Here is a 14,679-nt window from a genome sequence, read left to right as displayed (position 1 = left end):
TTACTGAGTGGGAGAGCTGACGATTTTAGAAATCTTTCTACCGCTAACTGAGCAAGACGTGGTAAATCAAAGAAGGCAGAAAAAGAAGAAAAGTGCAATGTCAATGACTATTGCAAAGAATATGTGCCATTTTTTTTTACTGACATCTTGGTATATGTAATATATTAATATCCAATTATGTCAATACTTTTGCTGATAAATTATTGCTTTTCATACTCACAGCTTGTTTTCTTTACCTCATAATTAAAGAGTTTGAAATTATAACCTCAGACTATCAATCTCAGTTCTGGAACTGAGAGGACTTCTGTGTTAGCACGTTTTAAATGTCTGATTGAAAATGTTAAGTTCTACAGACAACATTCTGGAGTATTCTAGAATACATACTTAAATAGCACATTTATAAAAGTGCCAGGGACTTTGTTGACAGATCCTTTAAAAATACATAATTGTAGGCAGTGGAAAAATCCAACAACAATTGGGACTCAGCCAAGAGAAAATTAGATTAGGAAATTTTCAAGTGTGGACTGAGCAGCTCAAGACACTTAACATTCCACTATACTGTCTACACATTTTAATTACAAATCCAATGATTTACTACACAGTCCTTTATTTAAAATAACTATGACTTACATGCTTTCACCACATTTAATATGAGGTAAACTTTTCTATTTTCTATTTTTTTATTTTTTATTTTTATTTATTTATTTATTTATTTTTTTAGGTGCAATAAAGTTTAATAAAAAAGCAAGTATAGACGGTTGCTCTTAGTGTGATTATTTGGGCAGCATGAAATTTATTTATTTATTTTTAAATTTTATTTATTTATTATTTTTGGGGGGGGTACACCAAGTTCAATCATCTGTTTTTATACACATAACCCCTGTTAAAAAGCACTCCTGGAAAACAGGAGAATGAGAAAAGCTGAAGTCTAAAAGAGTGCTGTTTACCTTAATGTTGTTTTTATTTAAATGAGAGGTATCCCTTGGAATTAGGGAAAACTGATACACACCCAGAGTGTGTTGGTAAGTTTTTCCGTCCATTTGTGTAGCCCATAATCTTTGAGATGATTAATTTGCCAATCAGTGATCATCTATTTATCACCTTTCATCATAGAGCATTTTAGTCTCATTTTACAAAATTAGAATATAGTTAAATAGCCTGAGATGTGAGTCTTAAGATGATGTATCTTGGTATTTCCTAGAATATGAGGAGAAAATGTATGTATCTAAGGCCGAGTGTAAGTAGTGTTCTCATCCATCTAGGGCGATCTTCCATTACTACTGGGAAGGAACTCTATTGCCCAAGATCATAAGTGACTGCAAGAAGATAGTAAGTAATGAATTTGGACAACAAAAATGGTTCCAAGCTTGTTCCATCCACTTACTTTAAAATTTCCTTGTATATTTCTTTTTTTATATATATTTTTTTTATTTTTTTGGGGGTACACCAAGTTCAATCATCTGTTTTTATACACCTATCCCCGTATTCCCTCCCTTCCTTGACTCCTCCCCCTCGAGTCCCCCCCATTGTATATTTCTTAATGCAATCCCAATTTCCACATTTCTCTTCCTCCCCCCAAACTCCATACTGTCCTTTGAAATTCACGGTCCAATATCAACAAATTCCCTTACATTCTAACCTTCATCCTTGTGTGTTTTTGTCACCTTCATGCTTTAAGTGAAATTGTTGCCTGCTGACAGTGCTTTCCCTGAAGATCACACAAACTCAAATATTGTTTCTCTTACAACTCAGGCAGTAGAAGTGGCACTTCCAAACCACGATTTCACTTCTGTCAAAACCCCCAGCACCTTTGAGGTTCCTGCCATCAAATATTTACTACTGCCATTTGTTTCCTCTTGTTTTTGTTATCTACTAGCATCTTCAGACCTCCCATTTTTCTGTCTCTCCACATTTTCACTGTATATCACCCTTTTTGTGTTCATCCTTTCCTGCTTGCCCAGCCTAGATTCTACAACCTTTACTTTCTTCTTTCCCCTTTCATCCTTAGTGATATGAAAAAATATGCAACCCTGGATAGGTGAGCATTGATGGAAAAAACACACAACCATGACTACTGAAGACATGTTAAATTCATGACAACAAATGTCTATTAGCCAATATCCAAAAAGCCAACTACACTTCCCTAGCACATATGCTTCCCCATAAGGAATATTTCACATCTTCCTTCAACTTCAAACTTCCTTTTCATGCCAGCCCCCTCAGCTGAATATTGCCTGCTATTTCCTTAAAAAAACAAACAAACAATCTGACAGTTGCAAATACACTGGGCACTGTCCAGACATCACAATCCCTTCTACTGCTCATGAATTTATTCCTCACCTGCTGCATGCTTAGCTGATAAACGCTTGCCCCTGTGACCTGTGGGATGACTGCTTTTGGGCACCCAAGGTGCTATGTCCATATGGTCAGAAGTGCCTGGGAGTTTACATTCCGCTCTCACAATCCCCCCACCCGCTTCAGCAAGCCTGTAGTCAATTACTAACAGGTGTGAAGTTACAGAATTCCAGCTCCTATGCCTTAAGGTTGGACAGTTCCAAAGTGTAATTTACACTCCAGAGCTCCCTATAGGATCAGCGTCATCTGAGACTTCACCCAAAATGACAACCTTGCATAGCTTCTTCCTCTCATCTATCCTGCTTCCCTTTGCTTTCTCAACCAAGACTACTGACAGAAATGTTCTCATCTCTCCAAGACCCAGTCTATCAACTACTTTCAACAGTAGTCTTCCCTCCTATTATAATGAAAGAGGTGCCTCTGTTCTTATAAAGCCAACGTATCCACTCATTCTGATGCTTCTCAAGAACTGCACTCCTGTCTCTCCTGCTTTTATCAATATCTCCTCCCCTATTGGCTCATTCCCATCAGCAAATATACTGTAGTATTTAAAAACAAAACAAAACAAAAGAAAACAAAATACCTTCTAGATCCCAGAGCTCCTCCAAGAATCGTTTATGTTATCCTTTACTGAAAAATTTATCAAGAGTTTTCTATACTTGTAATTCAAGTATACAAGTGCTTCAAGAAGAGTGCTCACGTCTCATTTTCATAAAAGCCATTCTATTTAGGAATACGTTCCTCACAACTCCACAGTATCCCTGTCATTGCCAAATCTCTTGTGAACATTTTTCATCTTATCATACTTGAATACTCAGCAATATTCTATAGTTCACCACTCTTCTCTATTCTTGGATTCTATGACATAATTTTTTATATACCTTATTGACTATACTTTCAGAGTCACCTTTACCAAAACAACATTCTTCTTGGTTTCATTCAGTAATTCACTTTAAATACTAGTAACCCTGAAATCTCTACCTCTAATTCTGACAAGACTGCTGTGACATTAAGACTCCTGAAAATTGCATTTTTTAACCTGATTTTACAGTTCATAATTTAAAACACTAAAATAATCACAGGATTTTAAAGATGGGCTCTTAAGTCGTGTATTCCAATCAATATTTGAATTTAAAGCTTCTTTAAGCATGTCTTCAATCTAAAATATTTACTAAAAAACTCTTAAATGAAGCACAGTTTATTTATAGATGTACAATGTGATATAACAAGGAATATATGGTAATGATTAAGAAAATAGACTCTGAAGCCAGACTGCCTGCTGGAATCCAAGTTTTGGCACTAACTAGCTGGGAGGTCTTAAGGTGAGCTAATTACCCTTTTAGAAACCTCAAAGAGTTATTGCAAAGATTAAATTTACACATGTAGAGGATGCAGAACTGTGCCTACCACATAGCAAAACTTCAATAAATTATCTGTCTTATTATTTTGCACATAGTTTCAAATACACACAACACATGAAATCTCAAATTGCTGTTGGATTAAGTGCAGCCATTATAGTTGATTTAAGGGCAGAACCAGAAGGTACAGGTTTTTTATTTTAGAATCTGTGACTAAATTTTTACCTATAGTATGTGACTCAAAATGGGATATAATATTTAACTTAATATTACCACAAAATTTTACTTTAAACATCTCCAAGAAGCATTTGAAATGTGAATTGATTAGGATTTGCAGGCTAAAAGTCTTTCAGCCCAATTTATAAACATATAATCATTGTACCAAATAAAATTTTCAATTTGAAATAATCTGTGCTATTTCAAACAGAGCTATATTAGGAAAAAAATGTTATTTATAGTTGGTTCCGATTATAGCAACAAGACAGCTCTTAAAAGCCACAAGATTATATCCATGAGATTTCATATATACTTCATTCAGCCTTTGTAAGTAATAATATTTTCCACTTTGTATATTAAAGAACTCTGACCCTAAGCAATCACTGGGGTAAAAATTGGCTTATATATTGAAAAGAAAAATGATCTGCTTGGAAATAATTCAAAAGTGATTCAAATGCCTTCATTTACATTTGAAATCTACAGTTCTAAATCTATTAATTCCTTGTATAATTGTTTATAAGCTGAAACTATATTAAAATAAATGTTAAAAGTGAATGAAATCATTTTAGGATATTATTTATGAGTTTAACCCATAGTATATAAGAGTTAATTTTACAAGACCAAATTAAATGAGATATTGCTAAATACATGTACCTGTTTATGAATCTTTATTCAGATGTTTAACATCCAAGGAAAATATTTAGCAATTACATTGTAAAAATGAAGAAAAAAGATAAAAGCAGTAAGTTTAAAATTTTTTTATCCCAAAATCATAACTAGATTCTTACATTAATTTTTTCAATGGTATAAATAAAAGCAGTTAAAAACACTAGAATGAGTTCTATCTGTCAAACAATCTGGAGATGAATGAACCACAGTAATTTAATGCTCCCATTTTCATAAGACTTGATTGAATTTTCATTATGTAGCTATATCCACAGTAGATAATTAATAATAGATAATTAGACATAATTTTTTGGAAACTTTTTCAGAGGTTAGAAATACAGAATGACTCTTGCAGAAAAATGACCTTGTAAGAGTAGTCAATTACTAATATGTTTATGGACATAATGTAGGACAAACCATTTTAAAGACAAAAATTTTATGAGTACTATATATTCATCATACCAACTTCAAAAATTCAAGATTGTTGGGGTATAATAAAAAAAAATAAACATTTGGTTTTTGTCCCTGGTTCCTAGTGCAGGGCTCCTAAAACCCTTGAAATCTTTGGAGTGACAACAGTGTCATCTGTATGCTCAGGAGATGATGGGGAGTTGGGGGGAGTACCTACAGGTAATGGAAGAGAGTAGTGAGGGCTAACTAGCTCCTCTGAGAGAAAAAAAGCCATGTTTAGGTGGTTGGAACTTTCAGTCCCAGAGAAACAAAGCCATAATCAGGTGGTTGGAACTTTCAGTCCCACTCCCACCTACAACCCCATGCCCAGGGAAGGGTGGGGGTGGGACGGAAATTAAGTTTAATCACTAGTGGCCAATGATTTAATCACTGATGCTTCTGTAATGAAACCTCCACTAAAACCCCTAACAGATGTGGTTCAAGGAGCTTCTAGGTTTGGCAAACACTTTGAAGTGCTGGGAGAGTGGAGCCCAGAGAGGCCATGGAACCTGTACCCGTGCATTACTTCCATTTGGTTTTTCCTAAGTTTTATCCTTTTTAATAAAGCTGCAGTTGTAAGTAAAGCACTTTCCTGAGTTCTGTGATTCTCTCTAGTGCATTATGGAACCTGAGAGGTGGTCTTGGGAAGCCGTAAATTTGTAGTTCTCCAGGCAGAAGTGTGAGTAGCTTGGGCACTTTGTGGCTGGTATCTGCAGTGGGGGGCCCTTAACCTGAGGGATCTGCTCTAATTCTACGAGTTAGTGTTTGAATTGAATTGAATTGCTGGAAACTTTGGTGTTGGAGAATCAGGTGGTGTGTGGAAAAACAACATGTAACTGGTGTCAGAAGCAGTGTCAGAAAACACCACACAATCCATAAAATGGAACATTTTAAATTATACATAATCTTGCCACTAAAAGTTGACCATTACTAACTTTTTAGTACATTTCCATTTAGTTTTTTTCTGCATATATAATCAGTCACTTATGAGAAATAAGAATGTTCATTTTATATCCCAAAAGGCATATTAGCACTCAACTAACCTATAAAGTATATTTGATAAAATTTTGAAATATATATATAGTTCTGTATTTTATTTTCAGGAAGATAGCTAAATAAAAGATTGTGTAAGGTATAAAAAAGCGCACCTTATTATTTCTTGAAGGAAAAGGAATTTTGTTGCTTAGGTAATGTTTATTGATGATTAATCCTCTCCAAACTGTATAACCTATTGATTTTGTTTCTTAAATTCATGAAAAATTCACATAAAAGTTAATAAGTATGTTCAAAATATAAAATATTTTTACCTGTCAACAAAGTATTTGACATTTGCATTTTATATAAAGTACGTATGTTATATATTATGCATATTATATAATATACATACATGCACACATATCTATAGATATAGATTTTATAAGCAGAATATTAAATTTATAGCAGCATACACATTAATATATATTAATGTAAAAGGCAAAATAGAGGATTAAAGTAATCTTGTAATAATATATTTTTGAAGATTATATAACTCTCTTTCCAAGTATACGAATGTTTCTGAACATGAGTAGTTACTGCTTATGAGTCATGAATTCATAATATAAAGGATGAACTGCTTTGTATGTATTCCTTCTAACCTTCACTTGTACACTAGATCCCACCCTCTTTCGCCTACTTAAATGCAGAAACCACTTTTCCCCTCTCTCATCTGCATCAACTAATTGTTTATTTGTATCAGATTAAAAGGAAGAGTCTGTAATCTCTATCATGCTTAAAAACTAGCCAGTCAACAAAACAAAACAAAACAAAAAAATGCCCTTGAGCCAATATTTCTCTCCAGCTACTATATTTCTTAGCTCTTATTTACAGAAAAGATCTGAAAAGAGTCGTCTTTACATGTGGTTTTTAACTTCTCTCTTTCCATTCTGCCTTCAACTCACTTTAATAAGGCTTCATCAAAACAACTTTTGTTAAAGGTACAAGAACCTCCATGTTGCTAAATCCAGTGGTCAAGGGCAAGTCCCCATCTTAATTAAAATGCTTAATTTGCCTATCTTCCAGGATCTCTAACTTTCTTCCAATCTCATTGGCTGTTCTCTCTAAATCTACTTTGTAGACTCTGCATTTCCAAGATCTCAAAAGTTAGAATGACAGAGTTTCAATCCCAGGTCTTCTTCTTTTATATGTCTACCATCAATCTCTTTATTTTATCCAGTCACATGGGTTTAAAATAAAATCTACCCTGACCCATTCTCCCAAGACTGTAGCCAGCACCCACACTCCTACATTTGAGGGGTGGCCAAGGGGTGGCTGTTTGTGGGAGAGATAGACAGAACTTGGATGTGCTGGTTGCAGCGTCCCCATGTCTGTGTGAGGCCCCACGTGGTATGGGATGGAAGTCGGGGTAGAAGGAGAAGGGCCATATCCTGACATGAAATTCCAAGGAGCTGAAGGATTCTAAATTCAATTCTGGCCTTCTAGGTTGTTTTCAAGGTAAATCTGTTAGAGTAGAAGGTTTGGATATGTTTAATTTCTCATTTTGTACTCGCCCTGAGCTCTGCAAATGTTGAAATTGGCCTATTCCTGCCCACAGGGATCTGAGCCAGTCCCCTCTGCCAGATAGATCCCTGCTTTCCCAGACTCTTTTGCATTGAGAGGTGGTCATGTGATCTGGACATGTGATACGAGCAAGGAGTTTCTGGGAAATATCTTCTACCCTGACCATGAGAGAGAGAGAGACATGAGAAAAGGCTACGGAGGAAAGCGTTCTTTTCTCCCTTGAACACAATTGCTGAAGGATACGATGGTGGGAGCTGTAGGGGCCATCTTTGGACCACAAGTTGACACTGTGAATGACAACAGCCAACATGCTAAGGATGATAAAAGATGGAAAGAGCTTAGGTACTTACTGCCATCACTGAGCTATTAAACGAACTATGATACCACTTTCCTCTGGATTTTAGTTTCTGTAAATCATCAGTATCATTATGATTTAGACCCCTATATTGGTCAGCATTTGCTACTCACAGCAAAGCTATCCTAATAGAAATACACAGTGACTAGTGACAGAAAGCAGTCTGGCTGGAAAATCACTATCTCAAGTTTTTGCCATATCTGCATATCACCTTGCATTATTACTTTTTTTCCCCAAATCATCTCACTTTGCTTACTGTTTTAAAAGGAAATATTTTCATAAATTAAAAAACCAGGATCATTTACCAGTATATAAAGTAATAAAGACACATAAAACAAAATCAATACTAGAAATAAATAAAACCTGAAAAACACTAAATGCAAAAATAAAATAAAATATATATACTGATGACTCCAGATTTAAATCTTCAGTTTTCATTAATCCAAATGCCCATTCAACATCTATATTGTAATGGTTAGTAAGTCTTTCCAAGTTATGCCGTTAACCACTCTCCCCAAATCTCCTAATCTATCCCTAATATGTTTTTTTCTACAGTTCCATATCTCAATACCCCAAGCCAAAAACCCTGGAATCACACTCCACTCCTTTCTCCTATAATCTATGTAAAATAAATTGGCAATTCTGTAAGTTCTATCTTCTAAGTTCTGTAAGTTCTACCCAAAATTTTAGCACTTCTCATTCATTAAATAAATTAATGAATAAACAAAGGACAAAATCATATCAAAGTTCATATTAAAATTAAATAAAATATGTGAATAATATGGAATACAAATATTATTTAAATATAATTATTCTCAGATTTCTTCCACTCTTAAAAAATTTCAAGTGACTATTTGCGCTTAACTATTGGGGGGGAAAACTACAGCCTTATTATGAATACTTATTTTAGATTAATTCTGCTGTTGTGTGTACAATTACTTCAGAAATGTTGGCTTCATAATACAATTCTCATTACCAAGATTTCCCAAAGTCTGACTGCACATTTCATATAGGATATAAAGGAAATCTGTGAGTCCAGCCACACATAAAGAACACAGGAGCTGCTAATTTTTACATTTTTTTCATAAAGAAGAATTATTTTTCCCTTAGGTAGTCTTTCAGGCTTTCTTATCCTTAAGCTGCAACTGACTCTCCTAATTCTGATATACACCTAATTATTTTGGGGAAAAGTGAAATAATTATTTGATCTCAAGGTATAACACTTAACAGTTTCAGTGTGCCTGTGGCAGTCATCCTTCAAACTGTTTTTTTCTCAAGTGTCAGCTCCCAGAGTATGATGTATGCCAAATAGAGTGATGCATAAAACACCTGGTACCTAGAAAGATCACAGGGGGATTTGAGTGCATTTTAAAGAGAAAGCCTGAAAACAGAGCCTAACACTTTCAACATTTCAAAAAACTAAAAACTAAAGCCTAAAATGCATGATACAGTGAGACTGGTAACAACACTTGCCGAACTCCCAGCTTTGTGAACCAGTGGCTGAAGTTCATTTTCCAAAGAGGTGATTGTTAAATGCTTGTAAGTTGAAATTAAGTTAATCAGCAAAGGACTAACTAATACCTAAGGAAGGTCGTAACCTATTTGAAGTGAATCTAGAGATGTCATAACAACATACAGAGCTTCAAACAGTGCTGTTTAGACTGTATTACTCTTCAAATACACTTGGATCATTTATGATAATGTTACAGCACATTTCCAGTGATGTTTAACCACAGACTAAGGAAATGGAGGAAGGGTGGGGAAAATGACATAACAAATCCTTTCAGAATATTCTTAAAAATTATTTGATCTTATTACAATAAATAAAATAAATCAATTATTGGTTCTGACTCTTTGAAGAACTAAAGTGCCCATAGCGTGTGTGGGCATTGAAAAGTACATTTGATTAAAAAGATTTGGAAAAATATATCTTCAGTATAGTGTGTGGGCCTACGAATCTTTTTACAAGAGGTGGCAGTTCTTAAACACAATATCTCTAAATATTTAGAAATATTTTAAAGTAATTAGAAATCTGTGACGTTTTCATCTAAACTTAGTAGTTTTGGTGGTGGAAGGTAAACAATGAATAAAATCAACTGAATGGATACATAAATTTATGTTTTTTTTAAAAGTCTGCATGGACTCTATAAACTATACTGAGCTTCTTTTTTAAAAACCCAAAACAATATTTCAACCTTTTTATATCACTAAATTCTATTTTAAGAAGAATGAGAAACTCCTATAAATATTTTCCTCCAAATTCATCCAGAAAACATTGAAGTGGATGAATATTTTTATTAAATATAATTCAGAATTAGGTTTACTGTTCTCATAAAAGATCAAATTCTTTTTAAGATATTGTTCTGACTACAGCATAAAAATGATACCCTTTTGAAAAGCAGGCCATATATTTGTAATTCCATCTTAATATATTAATATAAAGAAGAAAAATTAAAGCACTGAAGTATTTGTGTGATATTGTTACATTTTTCAAGATTATATCATTCTGCTTTTCCACCTTCAATTTTTTAGAACCCTACCACATTTTACTCCATGAAGTACTAATGTAATGCTAGTCAAGCTAAATGACTTAACTGTTTCTACCAATATTTGGAAACACAATACAAAGCAAAAGTTACCTTCTTAAGGAACAAATAAGTTACTATGGATACTGGTAAGGCAAAACATTTTTCTATTCATCCCTGAAGCTACTCAGAAGCCTTCTTAGATTTCTTTATGTATGGCAGGTGTCCAAGATCACTGAGACACTTCTTTTTTTAAATGTAGAGCTAACTACAGAACTTGCTATTTATTAATCAAATGAGCATTTCACTCCTGGAGCCAATTCTTTCATAATAGGATAACTTTAGCTTAAAAAAAAAGGATCATATCAGGCAAATTGTTTATGACGCTACATGAGAAACAGAGCCAGTCAAATTCTAATGAGATTTTGACAAGAGGTTGAGCAGATTTCACTGAGGAAAACACAAAGAACCAAAGGCAGCAATATATTTCCACATAGAGTGGTTAAAAACAATCAAACCGTCCTGAATGAACACTAAAATATGAGCTATATGCTTTACATATATGATTATATTTAATTACAGCAAAACTCTACAAAGTAGAATTGATTATTCCCAATTCTGAGGAGATACTGAGACTAAGAGCCATGATGTAACTTGTAAGATCATATAACCATCACAGGACTGAACTGAAATTCAAACTGAAATTGTGTATGACTCAAGTTATTGCCCCTGTTCAGCACTACACCTTCCTTTAGCAATTAGAGCACAGGGAGGAAGGAAGGAAAGTGAAAGGTGTTTCTTTCAACCATCTGGCATTGTGTTTGCCAACCCATCACTCATGTAAAACCCAAGTTAAGGGAGATAACAGAAATTGGAAAACAGGACTAGGTCAAAATCAGAATCCTGGATGCAGAAATCTGTCCCTGGAAAAGGGCAAAGGGACAGACATAGGAAAGGGAAGCTTAGCAAATTCCTTGTCTCTCCATATGGGCACCAATTTTCTTTCTTAGCCCTAAAATTTTCTATTATTTCTTGCTATTCGGCAAAGTACTTGTGATGCTGTTAAATATTTTTTCAACAATAGAAGTAGTTAACAACTACAGATAATCAATTTTTATTTCTAAGGTAAATGTCAAGAATGTTATAAATGTGCCTCAAGAATTAAGGTCCTATCTGTCATAATACTTCAGTGATACTATAAATTAATTTTGTGCTGATAATTCATTAATTGTTTTATTTATATTTATATTTTTAGAAAATTTAGGTTATTTTTTACTATGATTACTGTAAGCTTCAATTTCAACTTGTTCAAAATTCAATCATAAAATTCAAATGACTGGAATTACTTTTTTCTCCAAATGTAATTACCTATTTTGAGGAAAAGAAGACAAAGGACAAGTAAGCACACAGCAAACAGAAATCCATTATTTAGTTTTAAGTACTTTTTAAGTTAAATCTGAGACTTGGAGTACCTCATTTCTTCTATAATCACGTTAACTATAGTAATTTATTATTATTTTTTCCCAGAATATATCGTTAATATAGTAATGAGCCAATGAAATGAATGTTATATACTAATATCAAAAGGTGTTTATTATGATGACTATGAAGTAAATTTAAAATTAAAATACAATTAAATTATTTTAACATAATAATTAAATTAATTAGAGTAAACTAGAGTCAGCCATGCAGTGTTAGGGGAAGGAAAGTCTATACAGTAACAACAGATAAGACCTGAAGCAGAAGTTAAGTACATCTAGAATGGCCAGAGGGGCACATGGCTTAAAAAGGGGCAACTAGGCCAGGAAGGCTTAGTAGGCCATGGTAGGAAGTCTGGACTTTAGTGTAAGAGTAACAGGAAGCCATTTTTACCCAAGAGAGATGCATGATAAGATTTAAACTTTTCAAGAGATCACTCTAGCTAATGAAGGCAGAACAAGAATCAGTATGGGGGAAAATGTCAGGACACCACTGACGCAACTTTGCAGAAGTTCATGGTGGCCTAAAAGTAAGTGGTGGTAGTAAATAAGCAAGAAACAAATACATTTTAGATAAAGAAGATATTTCTATGTGAAAGAATGTGTATAATAAAAATAACAAATATTTGATAAATGAATGAATGGTTTTAGAAAGACACTGACTTGCAAAGGGCCGTATATAGTGAGTTTATTTTCTCAATAAACTGTGCAAGGTGGTGCGTCTTATCACTTTAAAAAATACAAAAAAAAAACCCAAGAAAACATTATTAACTTTTATGCTCTCTCCCTGTACTAAAGGAAGACTTTTCAAACAAATGATGCTATGCCTTTAAAATACTCTCACATCACCCATACTGCTTAAAAATTCATATTAAACAGATCCTTATTTTTCTTAAAAACAAAAAGGATGCCAGATTTTGTGTTCTGCTTAAACCTTTCTTAAATTCTTCTTTCCTTATCAATTATGCCTTGGTGATTTTTTTACAAGCACCTATTAAATAGTTAACATATTTTAAATAAAATAAAATGTCCTTCAGATTCTGGAAAGTTCAAAGGATTATTTTCTTGAGATTTCTTTCTTATAATCTCTCTCCTGCATACCTTCATATTCTGTAGATGACCATTTTTCCTACTTTGTAGAGAAGAATAGGCAGAAATCCTTCAATTTACTGCTCTGCCCTCGTTCCACCAACATATCTACATCACACCTATTATTTATTTTACCCAGTCTGAGTAGAAAAGGATCCTCCTACCTGGCTTCTGTTATCTCAGTAGAAAGGCGTCTGTCATGAAATTGAATGGAGCGGAATTCTCTCCCACTATTCTGGATCTCTTTCCCCTACAGTTCCTCAGGTCATGACTGTTAACACTGATTTCCCTTCCTCTATTTCTAACCACATTTTTACTGGTTCTTTCCCATCAGCATATCTATATCCATATTTTTTTCATCTTAAAACCACCCTCTCTATTCTTTCTAACAGCTACCTAATTTCTCTCCTTGAGCCTTACCGATTTTTCCTTAAAAAGCATCATCAAAGGCTGATTACATATGTCTGCTCACTTGATTGCAAGGTATGTTTCACTATTATAACTATTTTAAACAGGACAGGAAGGCTCACCAAGGTTAAATAAACTTTCCAAAGGCAATAAACTGTAAAGCAGTTTAGACAGAATTCAAATCAAGATAGTCTCATTTAAGGCTTTATTTTGCTTTGTAATATAAAGTCTGATGCCATCAATATCATTAAACGTAATTATTAGCTTTTGTGTGTTTGTTTTTCTAAATATCAATATCACAGAGATTCAACCCATATTACCTAAAGAATACATATGAATAAAGAGAAAACAAATCTATCTTTTAAAATATGTGACTGTACTAAGTATAAGGCCTTTTTAAAATTTTTAATCTGGTAAAAGCTGTTACATAAATATCAAAGTATTATTCAGTTCTTTCTGATAGTACTTTAAAAGCATAACAAAATTGGTAAAGTATTATATGCATTTTGTTTTATATTACATAATAAGAGATATAAAGATGTAATTTATAGTAAAGTGAATAGAAGTACGATAAGGCAAAGAAATCATATTTTATGTCCCTATTTAATGATCCAAATTCAATATGGTCAGGAACAAACAATCCAAGGGATTAATACTACATTTTAGAAGGGTAGTCTAGTCGTACATAAGGCAACAGTATAATAACTCAACTAAGTAATATTAAAGATGACAAAAGACTATTACTCATAGTAGATAATTTCTAGTTTGCTCCACTATATTATTTTTTCTAATTCCTTAGCTACCTTTTCAACTAATGTAGACAAATGATCCCTTAAACAAAATTAAGCACTTAATGTCAATACACTTCTGTCACTACAGTCTTTAATGTATGACTTTATTCTGTAAACATTCACTGAGGGCCTACCATGGGCAAGGAACTATGTCAGGCACTGAATGTAAGAAGATGAAAAATGGGTGACAGCTGCTATCTGAGGTAGTTTAAGGAGAATGTCAGTAGCACATGAAAGTCACAGGCGACCTCATGAAACTTCTGAAAGTGCATTCATTTAAATAAAAGCATTTAACCAAGTTAACACATAGCATAGGCAAATCATATACAAATGCTACTTAATATAGAACATATATTAATGAGTAAAGTACATCTCCTCATTACTCTTTCTCAAATCTCACAGCCTCTAAGGGAACAAGACAAAATTTTTGGT

General features: G+C 33.6%; 1 protein-coding gene across 3 annotated transcripts in view; it reads right to left on the bottom strand.

The window, feature by feature from the left end:
- ADGRL3 (adhesion G protein-coupled receptor L3) overlaps positions 1 to 14,679 on the bottom strand; it is a 415,454-nt gene that overhangs the window by 57,681 nt on the left and 343,094 nt on the right. The gene's annotated exons all lie outside the window — the stretch shown is intronic.

Source organism: Hippopotamus amphibius, chromosome 3 (assembly GCF_030028045.1).
Source record: "Hippopotamus amphibius kiboko isolate mHipAmp2 chromosome 3, mHipAmp2.hap2, whole genome shotgun sequence".
Lineage (NCBI taxonomy): Eukaryota > Metazoa > Chordata > Mammalia > Artiodactyla > Hippopotamidae > Hippopotamus > Hippopotamus amphibius.
This window is presented reverse-complemented; position numbering and strand designations above follow the sequence as displayed.